This window comes from Procambarus clarkii, chromosome 1 (genome assembly GCF_040958095.1).
Source record: "Procambarus clarkii isolate CNS0578487 chromosome 1, FALCON_Pclarkii_2.0, whole genome shotgun sequence".
Lineage (NCBI taxonomy): Eukaryota > Metazoa > Arthropoda > Malacostraca > Decapoda > Cambaridae > Procambarus > Procambarus clarkii.
The window spans coordinates 10023051-10032391 of record NC_091150.1 but is presented as its reverse complement, the minus strand read 5'-3'; the positions used below and the strand labels follow the sequence as shown (position 1 = coordinate 10032391).

Below are 9341 nucleotides of genomic sequence, written 5' to 3'. Positions count from 1 at the left end.
AGATAAAACTCTAAGGCAGTTGAAGGAGCAGTTTACTCTGAGGAAGAGTAGCCCCAAAGTGAGGAGATGGACCTCAAGCTGTGTGAGGACTAGCAGTGAAGTGAAGTTTCACATGCTTCTGTATTACCAGTGGTGAAGCATCATTGCTGTTCAAGGAAAACGTCATGATGCAGCAGCCTGGAAGAGCTGTAGAGGATCCTGGTAGAGAATTGTTGAGGAACCTGAAGACGTTCCGTGTAGGGAACCTCTAGAGATAGAGGAGAAGTTCTTATTGTCTACTTATAGAGAGTTGATAGAGTGCTTGAGTGTCATTGGCGTTCACGACACAGTGGGAGGCGAGTGATTGGATAGTTTTGTATCAATGAATATTTATACTGATGTTTATAGTAGTATAGCCATAGGGTGAGTTACCTGTATATATTTATACACTTTCTAGGGCTGATAGTGCCATATTGTATTTTGAGATTTAACCCACTTGATGAGGTTGGTAGAGTAAGTGGCAAGTTAGGCTACCACTTGATAAGCAGCTGATAAGAGTCCTGATGGGATTGGATTGCTTGTGTTCTGTCTTGTGTTGAAAGTTTGTTTTCACCTCATCCAAAACTGTTGTAACATATCACCTCACCCAAATGCAGGTATAAAAAATCGAAGATGTTTAAGCTCTATTCAGTTACAGTTGTGTGTGTGTAAACTAAAGTCTTTGAAAATGTAATAAGTTTTACGAAACGCGCTCAAGTGTCGTGTCAGACTAGAAATAAAAATGAATTTAGGAGAATTGATTTTTCAATTAATAATATAATAATAATAATAATTTTTATTTAGGCAAAGGTACATACATAAAGAGATTTTACAAAGTTTGTTGGCTTTATAGATAAGAGCTAGTACATACAATGCCTAAAGCCACTATTACGCAAAGCGTTTCGGGCAGATTCACAGATCAACAGTGATAAGTAACATAAGAAAGATCGAGAAAATTCGTGTTAGAGTTATTAATCTTACTTTTTAGGTCATATATAATAACATATGTCTACAGGAAAGACTGCTACCAAAATATATATATATATATATATATATATATATATATATATATATATATATATATATATATATATATATATATATATATATATATATATGTATATATATATATATATATATATATATATATATATATATATATATATATATATATATATATATATATATATATATATATATATATATAAGCTATAAATAACGATGAGCTTAGTGAAGAAAAGGAAACTATCAGGGGAAAGCGCCAAGCCATTACGACTTGGCGTAATGGGGTGGGAAGGGAGGAATGGATTTGGATTTGGATTTCGTATGGATTTGGAGTGGGAAGGGAGGAATGAATGGTGCCCAACTACTTGGACGATTGGGGGATTGAACGCCGACCCGTATGAAGCGACACCGTGGCAATACTGTCCAGCCCAAGACGTGAGCTTTGGACTGTGTTGCTAGTTTTGTGTGTGTTAGTGTTATCAAATTAATAGATAAGTAAATTTTACAGGAATATTATTTGTTGACGTGTTACTGTTCATGAACTTTGGAATGAGTTTGAATATGTGAAAGGAACGTATATAATGTCTATATATATGTGTATGGTCCAGGCATAATTTGTACACACACACACACACACACACACACACACACACACACACACACACACACACACACACACACACACACACACACACACACACACACACACACACACACATACACACACACACACACACACACACACACACACACACACACACACACACACACACACACACACACACACACACACACACACACACACACACACCAACACAAACAGTCACTCAGACATTCACATGAGCACACAACTCTTGATTTGTCAAACACATTGTATCTAGCTTTACTATAACATTCGGACCATAAGCACTCATCCACGGCCTTACTGTAACCAACATAAGGATCATAAACACTCACTCACCATGCGACTTTAAGGAACATGTGAGTCACTAACACTCACCCACCACGTTACTGTAAGCAACATGTGAGTCATAAACACTCACCCACCACGTTACTGTAAGCAACATGTGAGTCATAAACACTCACCCACCACGTTACTGTAAGCAACATGTGAGTCATAAACACTCACCCAACACGTTACTGTAACCAACATGTGAGTCATTGACACTTACCCAACACGTTACTGTAACCAACATGTGAGTCATTGACACTTACCCAACACGTTACTGTAACCAACATGTGAGTCATTAACACTTACCCAACACGTTACTGTAACCAACATGTGAGTCATTAACACTCACCCACCACGTTACTGTAACCAACATATAAAGTCATAAACATAAAATTGGAGATCAATTCAATATGGATGTGACTACGGAACATTAGTAAGTTCGGGACACTGCGTTGCCTAGATAATAGTCTTTTGGTCAACTAAAGTTACTCATAACTTTGATGTAAATTATCTGTCCATGTGCGCGTGTACCATCCTAGCAGTCTTCACCTTGTTGTGTTAACAGAATCAAGAAATACTTTTCTAACCTATACTATTCCTGGTGCCTTCTTTTCGTCTCACCTATGTTTAGATCTTTGCATTGGTCAGTGTTAAAGGAAAGTGACCATCTGTCCGTCCACTGCTTGAGCACAACTAGATCTCCTCATACTCTCCCTCAAACGTCTTCGTTTCTAAATCGCAGCAATTATGCAAAATTCCCAAATAACGATACTTAAGACTTTCTTCTGACAGTTAGATGACATATGTCACAATCTGAATGACCCACACATGAACTCACGGGGGAACACTACTTGCGTTTTTAATACTTGCAACTGTTCGCCGCTGATTTCTCTTTATTCAGCATTACCCTCTGTTTTCAACCAATGATATGTTCTCTCCTCCACACCAGCACTCCTTTAGTTATGAAATTCTGGTCTTCAATTTTGGAATGGGGACCTACTAAATGGAACTGTGTTCCACGTTTGATGATTATCAATGCAAATACCGGCAGCTAACCCTTCTTCTCCCTAGTTTTATAATTGTTTTCTAAACATAACGCTTATAAACTCATAGGGCATTATCTGCATTAAAAGAATCCATGCTGATACTTTGAGAGAAATCCTAATTTCTTAAGTGTTCCAAGAGACGTTTCCTTGCAAGCTTCTCTAGCGCCTAACTGAGAATGGTGGATAATGAAGCTACTGTGTAGTTTAGTGGCTCCTGTGTCCTTTCATTCTGGCACATTGACACTACATTGTCTGTCTTCCATTCCTTTGGCAACTCTCTCTTTTTCAGTGAAGCGCTGAAGAGTTAATGGGAGGCTCAAGTCCGCAGCTACATCTTTCAGTCTCCACAAATAACATTTGTTGTTTAGTGTACTCACCTATTTGTACTAACCTATTTGAGCCTACAGAATCGAGCTATATCTTTTGTACCTCGTGTAAAAGGCTAGAAGCCTTTTGTTGTTTAATTAATGCAATCAATCCTGACCTATTTCTCTATTATGCCTACATTTAAAATTATGAAAGGAGTTAGCCTCTACATCCTGCTCCTTTAGGTCATTCCATTTACTCACTGTACTTACGCTAAAAAAAATTCTAACATCGCTATGACACATCTGAGTCTCAAGCTTTCATCCGTGCCCTCTTGTTCTATTGTTATTCTTTGAAAACATTTCCTCTGTTTCCACCTTGTCAATTCCATAAGTATTTTATACGTCTGTATCATGTCCCCTTTTTTCCTCCTCTTTTCTAACATCGTCAGTTTTAGTTCCTTCAGCTTGTCTTCGAACCTCATCTCTCGTAGCTCTGGGACGAGTCTAGTTACAAACTTCTGCACCTTTTCGAACTTCCATATGTAATTTTTAAGATGGAGTCTCCACGGTGGGGCGGCATACTCTAAGACTGGCCTCACATAGGCAGAATAACTTTATCTAAAAGTCTCCTTATTCAAGTTTTTGAAGTATGTTCGGACTTTGGTCAGAGTGGAGTGTGCGTCTCACGTTATTCTTTTTATATGAGCCACTGGAGTTAGGTTTTTTAGGTCTACTCCCAGGTTTTTACTGTATTTGTTTGTCTGTATTAAATACAGTTGTAGGAATCAACATTATGTGTAGTCCTTTGCCTCAGATAGAAAGTTTCCAGTTAGGGAGTGTTCATTCTTTATAAAATCTATATCTTTTATTTCTAATTAAACTAGTGATTGAATAAATTTGTGTTTAGTAAGTTTCCCCCATTTTTATATGTTACTGTATTAAGGAACCCACTAACCGTGGTTTGCAAAGTGAACCTTCTGTGAACTTTTCAAGCAATCTTGTTTATTTAATATATATAATAATCCATTTTGTATTAGTTAAGCCTCTTTTAAAAATAACTTCATCCCACCTATTCATAATTGGGGACTCACAATTGGAGATTGAATCTAAATGACTGTTTTCTGTTTCACAGTCAGTTAGGGGGGAATCAATTCAGGATAGAATCGAATCAGGTGGTGGCGGCAGTCTCTCAGAGTTGCAGTGTAGCTGAGAAGGTACAGTGTCCTCGTGTTTGTGGTTCCAATGCCATCAAATGATTCAGGTTCGGGGAGTTGGACTGAAGGTTAAATTAAGAATTTTGGTGTACAATAAGAACAGCTAATTAACGACCAGCATTTAACCAGTTTAAGTGAGGTTAAAGGTTGGCCCCCGTTACACAATGACTCCTGACCTGACTCACCTTCAGGGAAAAGTAACTCACCTCACCCTCGAAGTACCTGCTTTTAAAATTATGAATGGAATTAGCCTCTATAATTTGCTCCTTTGGGTCATTCTATTTACTCACTTGCCTTATGCTAAAAGAGAGTGTTCTAACATCTCTATGACACATCTTAGACAAGAATTCATCCATGCCCCTTGTTCTGTTGTTATTCATTGTAAACATTTCCTGTTTCCACCTTATCAATCCCTTTAAGTATTTTATAGGTCTGTGTCATGTCCCCCCCTTTCCCTCCTCTTTTCTAACCTCATCAGTTTTAGTTCCTTCAGTCTGTCTTCGTACCTCATCCCTCGCAGCTCTGGGATGAGTCTTGTTACAAACTTCTTGACCTTTTCGAGCTTTCGTATGTGTTTTTTAAGATGGGGGTTCCACGATGGGGCGGCATACTCTAAGACTGGCCTCACGTAGGCTGTATACAATGATTAAAAGCCTCATTATTCAGGTTTCTGAAGGATATTCTGACTTTTGCCAGAGTAGAGTATTTGGCTGACGTTATTTTATTTGCATGTGCCTCTGGAGTTAGGTTTGCTATTATGTTCACTTACAGGTACACAAAACAAGCTACACAAGATTTCAACTTGCTAATTAGATTCTTGGTGTTTATGCAAGATAAGATCTGTGTTTATGAAAGAGTAATCAGAAGCCGTCGTAGCCCAGCTGTGGGAGCGTCCTCCGGGGCCTCGTAGCCCAGCTGTGGGAGCGTCCTCCGGGGCCTCGTAGCCCAGCTTTGGGAGCGTCCTCCGCGGCCTCGTAGCCGAGCTGTGGGAGCGTCCTCCGCGGCCTCGTAGCCCAGCTGTGGGAGCGTCCTCCGCGGCCTCGCAGTCCTGAGTTCCACCAATTTGCAAAAGGCGTCTTATTTTATTGTCCACGTAATAAATATTTTTTTCTTTTTTTCTGTTATTATTAAGATGTGAGTATTAATTTTGAAGGAATGTTGATAATTATTAAACACTCTAAAGTGAAAATTGGAGTTCAAATCAATATGGATGTGACTGTGGAACATTAGTAAGTCCGGAACACTGCGTTGCCTAGATAATAGTCTTTTGGACACCTAAAAGTTTCTCACAACTTTGATGTAAATTATCTGTCCATGTGCGCGTGTATCATCCTAGCAATCTTCACCTTGTTGTGTTAACAGAATCAAGAAGTAGCTTTCTTATCTATACTATTGCATGTGCCTTTTCTTCGTCTCACCTATGTTTAGGGCTTTGCATTGGTCAGTGTTAAAGGAAAGTGACCATCTGTCCGACCACCGCTTGAGCGCATCTAGATCTCCTTGTACTCTCCCTCTAACGTCTTCGTTTCTAAAAACCAGCAATTATACATAATCCGCAAGTTATGGTACTTAGACTTACTTCTGTTAGTTTGATAAAATATATCACAATCTGAATGACCTCAAATGATCTCGCGGGGGTACACTACTTGTGTGTTTTAATACTTGCAACTGTTCGCTGCTGATCTGTCTTCTTTCAACACCGTGAAACACCAACACCGTGTGCCACCAACACCGTGTGCCACCAACACCGTGTGCCACCATCACCGTGTGCCACCACCACCGTGTGCCACCACCACCGTGTGCCACCAACACCGTGTGCCACCACCACCGTGTGCCACCAACACCGTGTGCCACCAACACCGTGTGCCACCACCACCGTGTGCCACCAACACCGTGTGCCACCACCACCGTGTGCCACCACCACCGTGTGCCACCAACACCGTGTGCCACCAACACCGTGTGCCACCACCACCGTGTGCCACCAACACCGTGTGCCACCACCACCGTGTGCCACCAACACCGTGTGCCACCACCACCGTGTGCCACCAACACCGTGTGCCACCACCACCGTGTGCCACCAACACCGTGTGCCACCACCACCGTGTGCCACCACCACCTGTGCCACCAACACCGTGTGCCACCACCACCGTGTGCCACCAACACCGTGTGCCACCAACACCGTGTGCCACCAACACCGTGTGCCACCAACACCGTGTGCCACCAACACCGTGTGCCACCAACACCGTGTGCCACCATCACCGTGTGCCACCAACACCGTGTGCCACCAACACCGTGTGCCACCAACACCGTGTGCCACCAACACCGTGTGCCACCACCACCGTGTGCCACCACCACCGTGTGCCACCACCACCGTGTACCACCACCACCGTGTGCCACCACCACCGTGTGCCACCAACACCGTGTGCCACCACCACCGTGTGCCACCAACACCGTGTGCCACCAACACCGTGTGCCACCAACACCGTGTGCCACCAACACCGTGTGCCACCACCACCGTGTGCCACCAACACCGTGTGCCACCAACACCGTGTGCCACCACCACCGTGTGCCACCACCACCACCGTGTGCGACCAACACCGTGTGCCACCACCACCGTGTGCCACCAACACCGTGCACCGCCACCCAGTGCTCAGCGCGGGCCAATTCCTCCCTTGTGTGTGTGAACCCTCACTCGCCACCCAGCTGTGTTAACGCTACGGGCGACCCCGTGCTGTATGATACGTCGCACCAACCACCTGGTTTATCCCTACATGTCTCCCTTGTAACCACGTGCTGCCTAAGGTCCTTGTGAGAGTCGACGCCGCCACCCTGTGTGTCATCATTACTCGGAAGTGTAATGATGACACACAGATAGGTACACATGGTCAACGTTGACGCTGGTAGACGTGGTCAACGTTGACGCTGGTAGACGTGGTCAACGTTGACGCTGGTAGACGTGGTCAACGTTGACGCTGGTAGACGTGGTCAACGTTGACGCTGGTAGACGTGGTCAACGTTGACGCTGGTAGACGTGGTCAACGTTGAAGCTGGTAGACGTGGTCAACGTTGACGCTGGTAGACGTGGTCAACGTCGACGCTGGTAGACGTGGTCAACGTTGACGCTGGTAGACGTGGTCAATGTTGACGCTGGTAGACGTGGTCAACGTTGACGCTGGTAGACGTGGTCAACGTCGACGCTGGTAGACGTGGTCAACGTCGACGCTGGTAGACACGGTCGACGCAGATAGACACGGTCGACGCAGATAGACACGGTCGACGCAGATAGACACGGTCGACGCAGATAGACACGGTCGACGCAGATAGACACGGTCGACGCAGATAGACACGGTTGACGCAGGTAGACACCGTCGACGCAGATAGACACGGTCGACGCAGGTAGACACGGTCGACGCAGGTAGACACGGTCGACGCAGGTAGACACGGTCGACGCAGGTAGACACGGTCGACGCAGGTAGACACGGTCGACGCAGGTAGACACGGTCGACGCAGGTAGACACGGTCGACGCAGGTAGACACGGTCGACGCAGGTAGACACGGTCGACGCAGATAGACACGGTCGACGCAGATAGACACGGTTGACGCAGGTAGACACGGTCGACGCAGATAGACACGGTCGACGCAGATAGACACGGTCGACGCAGGTAGACACGGTCGACGCAGATAGACACGGTTGACGCAGGTAGACACGGTCGACGCAGGTAGACACGGTCGACGCAGGTAGACACGGTCGACGCAGGTAGACACGGTCGACGCAGGTAGACACGGTCGACGCAGGTAGACACGGTCGACGTTGCAACAGGTGAACCACTAAAGTATTCACTAGTCAAGAGTTTGTTTAGTAATGAAGAGATTTGGAACCTCGTGTGTGTTCAGAGGGATTTGATCATGGTTACCTGCGGTATACCTGGCGTATACTCTTAGTATACCTGGCGTATAGTATACTCGGAGTATACCTGAAGTAGGTTCTGGAAAGTCTACTGCCCCACAACCCGGTCTGGGGCCAGGCTCGTCGTGTGATTACTTGATCAATCAAGGCTGTTGCTTGGAGCTGCCTGCAGGCCCTCGTATCCATTATAACCCGGCTGGTCCGCCACTTCCTGCCTGGCTTTCTCCTGAATCTCTTCATGTAAATGTTGAGGATCTGCAAATTTCATTCACTATATTCCAGAATTAGTTAGTTACATTTTAAATTATGTGCATCATACTGATTTGCTACTTAAAATTAAGTCTTATGATGTCTCCTATGTTTAATAGTGCATTTCTTAATGTTGGTAAAATATAAGGAATTAATTTTACAGTATAATTAACTTGCTCGGGAAGGAAAATATTGAGGGCCTGTCCGGGAGTTGAACCCGGGACCTCCTGCACCCAAAGCAGGAATCATACCACTAGACCAACAGGCCGTGGATATTTGAGTTTAGTTATGTTATTTAAATCACCTTTTTAGAATTAAATATGCCTATTGATAATTACCAGAGCTTGTCAGGGATTCGAGCCCGGGATGCGAGTATTTATTGCAGGCAATTTTTTTTCTTGAGCAAAGCATAGTTTTCAACATGCGATCAATCAACTGGAAACATTGCACACTTCCTTGTCGTTTGTTGTGAATCTGCCTTCCTGTATCCTCAATTTAATTACCTGTTCATACACTGATGGTTTTTCTCCTGATGTGGCTGTGCAGCAATTTAGGTTGAGTCTTTGCCTTGCTTGCTATGTCATTTTCGAATTGCCCTTCTGCCTCTCTTCTCACCTTGACGTATTCATTTTTGTTACTCCG

At 44.1% G+C, this 9341-nt stretch overlaps 1 non-coding gene across 1 annotated transcript; it reads right to left on the bottom strand.

Moving 5' to 3' along the window:
• Positions 1–8895: 8895 nt before the first annotated feature.
• TRNAP-UGG (transfer RNA proline (anticodon UGG)) lies at positions 8896–8967 on the bottom strand. Its single transcript has one exon. It is a non-coding gene; the product is annotated as a tRNA-Pro (tRNA).
• Between the last annotated feature and the right edge of the window lie 374 nt (positions 8968–9341).